General features: G+C 34.9%; 1 long non-coding RNA gene across 1 annotated transcript; it reads left to right on the top strand.

Annotated features, from left to right (window-relative positions):
* The first annotated feature begins 1,687 nt into the window (after positions 1–1,687).
* LOC130470043 (uncharacterized) lies at positions 1,688–7,579 on the top strand. The gene is made up of 5 exons (XR_008930115.1): positions 1,688–2,014; positions 2,785–2,937; positions 3,200–3,451; positions 3,540–3,599; positions 7,329–7,579. It is a non-coding gene; the product is annotated as an uncharacterized lncRNA (long non-coding RNA).
* Positions 7,580–9,258: the final 1,679 nt, after the last annotated feature.

Below are 9,258 nucleotides of genomic sequence, written 5' to 3' on the forward strand. Positions count from 1 at the left end.
GGGGAAAAAGTTTCCTCATAATCTACACCATATGTTTGCCTGTTTGCTAACACAACAAGTCTGCATTTGTCTATTTCCACCCTACAATCTCTGTGAAACTTGGTTTTGTATAACCATTTGCACCCAATAACTGTCTTGCCATGTGGTAGGTTAGTAATTTCCCAAGTGTTGTTTGTCTATAAGGCATCTAATTCTTCATTCATAGCATCCACCCATCTCTTATGTTTTACAGCTTCTTTATAGTTGGTTGGAACTGTGTTCTTAATTACTTTGGCTAGGAAACAGAAGAAGTCATAGGTGGTTTGGGTGTGAATCAGGTTTTGGAATTTTGAAGGTTGAATCAGACATGCATAGTTGGCAACATGATAGTCACCGTGCCAGCTTGGTGGTTTATGAGTTCTTGTGGATTTTCTGGTGGGGATGGGTGATGGTGTTTGTGTTTGAGGTGTTGTTTGGGTTTGTGGTGGTGTAGGTGGTTCCTGATTATCAGTCGGAGTGATGTCATTTCCATATTCAGTCCAATCACTGCAGGTAAGGGTAGTTTGTGGGTTTCTGGCTGTTTGTGGTTTGAAAATTTGTATGGAAAGACATGTTCAAAAAACTTCACATCTCTACTGGCAAACACTATGTTATTGGTCAAATTCAGTAGCTTGTAGCCCTTTTGAGTGACAGAATAGCCCAACATTAGGCATGGTACACCTCTTTCTTAAAATTTATCATTTAATCTACTTGGGTTACTAGCCATAACAAGACATCCAATAGATTTCAAATTTTCCTATGAGGGAAGAGTTTTGTGAAGTACCTCATACGGGGTTTTATTGTCTAGCACTGTGCTTGAAAGCCTGTTGGTGATGTAGACTGCAGCAAGTACACAATCTCCCCAAAAATGAAGTGGCAATCCCCCTTGAAATATCAAAGCTCTAGCCATCTCAAGCAGGTTTCTGTGTTTTCTTTCAGCTCAACCATTTTGTTGTGGTCTGTTGACACATGATGTCTGATGTATGATGCCTAACTTATCAAAGAAGGGTCTGCATTTTTCATTATCATCAAATTCCAGGGCATTGTCAGACCTGATAATCTTTACTTTCTTGCTGAATTGAGTTTTGCACATGTTGACAAAGGTTTGTATGGCTTGAAATGCATCAGATTTCTGCTTGAGTAGGTGCACCCATGTAACCCTTGAGTGATCATCAACCACAGTAAGAAAGTACATGTGATTTCCTCTAGTTTTCACCCTGTATGCACCCCAGATATCTATATGAACAAGCTCAAATAAGTCTTTTGCTCTAGATTTGCTGACACTGTATGGTAGGTTAGTAAATTTTTCCATGGGACAGGTGATACACACATCATTACACTTGTCCTTGAAGCCTTTCAGGCCAGGGATTCTTCCTATTTTCTGCAGTGGTACATGGCCTAGTTTATAGTGCCATCACTAGTAGAAAAAACCCCTGTTGCAACCCCCTTGTTGCAGCGTACATGTAATAATACGCTTCAACAACCAGTAGGTCAACGCGGGTCAAACTTTATAAAGGGTTGTTGCAGCGTACAAATTAATTGCCCGCAGCAAGAGAGTTTTTTGCAGCGTACAAAGTAAAAGCCCCCTGCAATAGCCCATTTATTTTGCAGCGTACAGATAAAAGCCCCCTGCAATAAAATTTTTTCGCTGCAAAGCTAATTAAGAAAAACATTTCATCTCAAACCTAAGGACCATTTCCACGCTCAGTACTCCCTCTTCTTCCCTCAGCTTTCCCTGCGTACTCTCTCACCTCCTCATTCTTCTTCTTCTTCATCTGCTCTCTTTCTCTCTCTAATTCGTGGTTTTTTTGGGTTTTTTGCAAGTAATTGTTGAAATTGGGTGAGGAGTGTGGATCTGGGAAGAATGCTCCTGATTTATTGCTCTGCGACGGTTGCGATCGAGGCTACCATTTATATTGTCTTAAGCCTATTCTGGCTGCTGTTCCTAAAGGCTCCTGGTTTTGTCCGCCTTGCTCCGGTGGCAAGAAGCCCAACAGTATGTTTCTGGGTTCTCTTTATTTTCATTTAATTTTATCTGAAATTTTGTGGGTCTTGTTTTCTCGTGCTTATACGCCATTTTACATTAATTTCAGCTAGAAATTTGTGGGTATTTTGATTGCTGAAGTTGGTCGGATTTAGATGTTATAATCAATTGTTCTGATTTTGGGTTTTGATCTATTTTAGGATTAATTGGGTTAGCAGTCTGTTAGTAGTTGATTTGATTTTCTGGGTTTTGTTAATTTGGTGAAATAGCTTAATATTGGATTGAATTGAAATTAGGGTTTGTTCCAGACAATCCCGATTTTAAAGATCGGATTAAATTGGGAAAGTACATTTGGGGAAAATGGGTGAAATGGTTTATTGCTTCAAATTGGAGAGAGAATCTAGTGGTGCATTGCTGGAACAAATGGTGAGATATGACACATTGCAATTTGCAAATAAAAAAATTGAGTGCTTTGCATGTTGATTTGGTTGAATTGTTGGAAATTGATCATTGCTTAGGTGGTCCAATTCTTGTAAAAATCCGTTGTTGGACTTGATTAATTGTCTTTAATTGTTCAAAATTATGGTTTCGAACTTTTGATTATTGAGTTTTCTAATGATTTTCATCCTTCTGGCTTTTGCACATTTAAGGTATCCTTTTTATAGATTATATTTACTCACCATTTTTGCTCTGGTTGCAATAAAGGAAGGGAAAGGTAATTGATTAAGGGGACTGCGGTTTGTTATAACAGCTACTGTGCTTGACTTTTTGTGTTATTTCAGCAAATCAATCAAATGATTGCGGATGTTGACAAGGATGGAAGTGGTGCCATTGATTTCGATGAATTTTGTCACATGATGACTGCTAAAATCGGAGAAAGAGACACTAAGGAAGAATTAATGAAAGCATTTCGTATAATCGACCAAGATAATAATGTAAACCTCTGTTTATTCTTGTTTTAGTGTCTTATTTCAGTCATCAGTGATTTGTTTTGTCTATTTGACCAATCTAGATTTTCCAGGTTTACGTACTAATCTTCTTTTGTGATATAAAAGTACAATCTCTGCATCTGTTTCCAGATTCTTTACTTGTAGATTTCCAATATGTAGTTCAAAATCCCCATATATATATATTGCAGGCCATTTTGGTAATTCCAGCTGTTATCTTACCTAAATATTGTATTGTTATCTGCTACAGGAACACTAATGTCCCTGTCTTCCCTGAAGAAGTATGTGTCACCTAGTTGGGGGCAGCCATTTGTAGGAGCTAGCATTTTGGCAGTTTCAGGGAATGGAGCTAGCATTTGGAGAGAGGCTGAACTTGAATCTTGGGACGACAAACTCAATAAAGGCCTGGTTGTATTTCGTGACGATGGAAGCTCAGAGACGGTGGGGGCAGAAGCAATGTCATTATCATTCGAGTGACAGATCGAAGTAGACTGATCATAAGGTTAGAAGTTGTTCACTCTTCTCTTTTCATGCTATTTGACATCTTGTAGCTTCATTTTTGTAACATCTTTAAAGATTTATTATTATAGACTCTACGAAGGCTTGCTCAGAACCGTGAGGCAGCAAGGAAAAGCCGGTTGAGGAAAAAAGTAAGACATCTAATTTTGTTTCTTGCATGTACTTTGGTGTTGGTTAATTATTTAATTTGTTTTCTCATTTAATTAATTAATGGAATTAGCTGAAGAAGGATTCCATGTGGGGAAAAAATAAGTCATAAAGCTAATATGAAAATCGGCTAAGTTTCTACTTGTTTTTATTTTTTGGTCTTTAACATGCTCTTGTATTATCTTTCTTTTTCTTTCCCTCCCTTTTTCTTTTTTGGAAATAGGCATAGGTTGTTCTTGGATTTGGGTGGAAATAGGCATATGATTAGTTGTAACTTTCCAAGACTCAATCCAATCTATTTATGTACATTTGAGACTTGTTTGGCTATATAGGTCATATTTAGGCTAAAATGACATTTTCGCTCCCAACTTTGAACTAATGAACCTAAGAACTCATTTCAAACTTACTATATGATTTATATGATTAGCTTTAACTTTCCAAGACTCAATCCAATCTATTTATGCACATTTGAGACTTGTGTGGCCATTATAGGTCATAATTAGGCTAAAATGACATTTTTCGCTCCCAACTTTGAACTAACGAACCTAATGACTCATTTTATTCTTATTACATGATTAATATGCATAGTATTAACTTTATAAAACTCATTCTAATCTATGTATGCACATTTGAGACTTTGGTCGTTATAGGTCATAGTTAGGCTAAAATAAGTCATTTTCGCTCCCAATTCATAACTAGATAACCTAAGGATTCATTTCAAACTTATTACATGATTAATATGATTAGTTTTAAATTTCCAACACTCGTTCCAATCTATCTCTGCACATTCGAGACTTCTTTTGCCGTTATAGGTCATATATAGGCTAAAATGTCACTTTCGTTCCCAACTTTGAACTAACGAACCTAAAAACTCATGTCAAACTTAAATACATGATTCATATGATTAGTTTCAACTTTCCAAGACTTAATCCAATCTATTTGGTTTAGCATATTTTGGAATTAGTATGTGTTTAAAATTATCCAACCCCAGGCTAAAATGACATTTTCGCTCCCAACTTTGAACTTAAGAACCTAATAGCTCATTTTAAACTTATTATATGATAAATATGCTTAGTTTTAAGTTTCTTAGACTTATTATAATCTATTTATGCACATTTAATGCTTGTTTTATCGTTGTAGGTCATATTTAGGATAAAATAAGGTATTTTCGCTCCCAACTTTAAAATAAAGAACCTAAGGACTTATTTTAAACTTATTAGATGTTTAATATGCTTAGTTTTAAGTTTCTAAGACTTATTCTAACTACTTATACACATGTAAGGCTTGTTTGGTCGTTATAGGACATATTTAGGCTAAAATGACATTTTCGCTCCCAACTATGAACCAAAGAACGTAAGGACTCATTTTAAACTTACTAAATGTTTTATATGCTTATTTTTAACTTTCTAGGACTCATTCCAATCCATTTATGCACATTTAAGGCTCATTGTGTCGTTATAGATCATATTTAGGCTAAAATGACATTTTCGCTCCCAACTTTGAACTTAAGAACCTAATGACTCATTTTAAACTTATTATATGATAAATATGCTTAGTTTTAAGTTTCTAAGACTTATTTTAATCTATTTATGCACATTTAATGTTTGTTTTATCGTTATAGGTCATATTTAGGCTAAAATGAGGCATTTTCGCTCCCAACTTTAAAATAAAGAACCTAAGCACTCATTTTAAACTTAATACATGTTTAATATGCATAATTTTAACTTTATAAGACTCGTTCCAATCTATTTATGCACCTTTAAGGCTCATTAGGTCGTTGTAGGTCATATTTAGGCTAAAGTGCCATTTTCGCTCCCAACTTTGAACTTAAGAACCTAATGACTCATTTTAAACTTATTATATGATTAATATGCTTAGTTTTAAGTTTCTAAGACTTATTCTAATCTATTTATGCACATTTAATGCTTGTTTGATCGTTATAGGTCATATTTAGGCTAAAATGAGGCATTTTCGCTCCTAACTTTAAAATAAAGAACCTAAGCACTCATTTTAAACTTAATACATGTTTAATATGCATAATTTTAACTTTATAAGACTCGTTCCAATCTATTTATGCACCTTTAAGGCTCATTAGGTCGTTGTAGGTCATATTTAGGCTAAAATGACATTTTCGCTCCCAACTATGAACTAAAGAACCTAAGGACTCATTTTAAACCTACTAAATGTTTTATATCCTAGTTTTAACTTTCTAGGACTCATTCCAATCCATTTATGCCCATTTAAGGCTCATTGTGTCGTTTTAGGTCATATTTAGGTTAAAATGACATTTTCGCTCCCAACTTTGAACTTAAGAACCTAAGGACTCATTTTTAAATTATTATATGATTAATAAGCTTAGTTTTGAGTTTCTAGGACTTATTCTAATCTACTTATACCCATTTAATGCTTGTTTGATCGTTATAGGTCATATCTAGGCTAAAATAAGGCATTTTCGCTCCCAACTTTAAAATAAAGAACCTAAGCACTCATTTTAAACTTAATACATGTTTAATATGCATAATTTTAACTTTATAAGACTCGTTCCAATCTATTTATGCACCTTTAAGGCTCATTAGGTCGTTGTAGGTCATATTTAGGCTAAAATGACATTTTCGCTCCCAACTATGAACTAAAGAACCTAAGTACTCATTTAAAACCTACTAAATGTTTTATATTCTAGTTTTAACTTTCTAAGACTCATTCCAATCCATTTATGCCCATTTAAGGCTCATTGTGTCGTTTTAGGTCATATTTAGGTTAAAATGACATTTTCGCTCCCAACTTTGAACTTAAGAACCTAAGGACTCATTTTTAAATTATTATATGATTAATAAGCTTAGTTTTGAGTTTCTAGGACTTATTCTAATCTACTTATACCCATTTAATGTTTGTTTGATCGTTATAGGTCATATCTAGGCTAAAATAAGGCATTTTCGCTCCCAACTTTAAAATAAAGAACCTAAGCACTCATTTTAAACTTAATACATGTTTAATATGCATAATTTTAACTTTATAAGACTCGTTCCAATCTATTTATGCACCTTTAAGGCTCATTAGGTCGTTGTAGGTCATATTTAGGCTAAAATGACATTTTCGCTCCCAACTATGAACTAAAGAACCTAAGGACTCATTTAAAACCTACTAAATGTTTTATATTCTAGTTTTAACTTTCTAGGACTCATTCCAATCCATTTATGCCCATTTAAGGCTCATTGTGTCGTTTTAGGTCATATTTAGGCTAAAATGACATTTTCGCTCCCAACTTTGAACTTAAGAACCTAAGGACTCATTTTTAAATTATTATATGATTAATAAGCTTAGTTTTGAGTTTCTAGGACTTATTCTAATCTACTTATACCCATTTAATGCTTGTTTGATCGTTATAGGTCATATCTAGGCTAAAATAAGGCATTTTCGCTCCCAACTTTAAAATAAAGAACCTAAGGACTCATTTAAAACTTATTACATGTTTAATATGCATAATTTTAACGATCTAAGACTCGTTCCAATCTATTTATGCACCTATAGGCTCATTGGGTCATTATAGGTCATATTTAGGCTAAAATGACATTTTCGCTCCTAACTTTGAACTAAAGAACCTAAGGACTCATTTTAGACTATTAGGACATTGTCATTAGTTTCTTGAATGTTAAAATGTGATATTTAATTTGTATTTAATCTAATGTTTAATTTAAATTTCTGTTTTTGTAAAGGTCTACACTCCGAGGATTGCGCCTTATGCGAGGAATTTGATGTGGTTCGTGAGCAATGGGCCAAGTTTTTTACCAGCAAGTATTTATTATTGGCTTTAGCGCGCTTGATCGAGTTGGTTTAGTTGTTATAGAATAAATTTTATATTAAAATGTATGTTTATGTTGAAATTGGAACATATATTTAAATGTAATATGTGCACTTAATTTGGTTTTGGGATATATAGTATACAAAACTCCAGTTGTTGTTTTTATATTTGTTATACAGGTTGCGTTATTCTATTATTGTTTTGACAGGTTTCTATATTTGGTGCAAGACACTCTAGGTATCCCTAAACAAAATTAGAATTTTCCCGCCAAAAGTGCTTTGTTGCAGCGTACATATATATTGTACGCTGCAACAAGGGAAAAAAATTTCGCAAAAATTTAGACTTGTTGCAGCGTACAAATAAATGTACGCTGCAAAAAGTTGAGTCTTTTGCAGCGTACATATATATGTACGCTGCAACAAGTCCAAATTTTTGCCAATTTTTTGGCACTTGTTGCAGCGTACATCTAAAAGCCCGCTGCAACAAATCACTTTTTGCAGCGAACTTGTACGCTGCAACAAGTTCAGACTTGTTGCAGGCCCCCCAGTTGCAGCATACGATGTACGCTGCAACAGGGGTCTAAAAGCCCGCTGCAATAAGGGTTTTTTCTACTAGTGCATAACTTTGTCTCACTCAGAGGCCGGTGTAGTACTGGATATAGTGGCTGACAACTCAAATGTTGGAGGACATGTTTCAGCAGTCATTACCTTACCACATTGAGTTCCAGTGTACTGTTTAGACATTGCCTTTTTTAGATCAGTCACTATCTCCTAAAGAGGTTTGTTGACAAGGTAGTACAGACCATTCTCAGCTTTGCCTATCCCTCTAATAGCTTATGTGTTAGTGTCTTGAATCACACAGAAGTTAGAGTAGAAGTTGACTTTACACTGAGTATCTGTAGCAAGCTTCTGCACAGACAGAAGATTGTGTTTGAATTCAGGCACATAAAGAACATTGGAGAGATTTAACCCATTTTCGAACTTCATCTTCCCACAGTGTGAGATGATTGATGTGTGACCAGTGGGGATGATCTTTGGCTCATTCTTTCACTTCTCAGCATACTGTAACATTTCAAAGCTTCCAGTCATGTGATCTGAAGCTCCTGAATCAATTATCCATTCAGTTCTCACAAAGTCTGCATGGTGACAACTCACCATACCAGCATAGCTCATGTCAAAATCATCCTCTAAATCTGATTGACTTGCCTTAGATGGAGTTGGAAGAAGTCTCATCAATTGTTCAAGTTGCTCAGCTGTGAACATAGTGAAGGAAATAATGCCCTTGGTCCAAGTATGCATTTAATGCTAAGTCTAATAAATGCGGTTCAGTGTTAATTATACAAGTTAATATTTCAGTGAGATCAAGTGAACTTTATGCCTAGCTAGAGGCCGCTTCAGTTCAAGTGGAATTAATAATATTAATCCACAGCTTACTCTTGACTGAACCCATAGGGTACGTCACACAAATAGTACGTGAACGGATCAAGTATTTAATGGAATTAAATACTCCATTTATGAATATTCAGAATCGACGGATCTCGGTTCCAGTGGGAGCTGAAATCGTCAAAAGGCAAATTATGGATATTCCGGAAACGATGATATTGTCGAAAACGGAAATATGGATCGTATCGGAAATATAAATATTATCAAAGTCGTAGATTTTGCCGGAAACGGAAACATGGTACGTATCGGAAAATATTATCGGAAATGGAAATATTGCCGGAATCGGAAATATTGCCGGAAATGGAAATATTGTCAAAATCGGAAATATTATCGGAATCGGAAAATAATTCCGGAATCGGAAATATTAAATATTTGTTCGAAACGGAAATTATTTCCGGAATC

The sequence above is a fragment of the Spinacia oleracea genome, chromosome 1, assembly GCF_020520425.1.
Source record: "Spinacia oleracea cultivar Varoflay chromosome 1, BTI_SOV_V1, whole genome shotgun sequence".
In the NCBI taxonomy this organism is placed as follows: domain Eukaryota; kingdom Viridiplantae; phylum Streptophyta; class Magnoliopsida; order Caryophyllales; family Amaranthaceae; genus Spinacia; species Spinacia oleracea.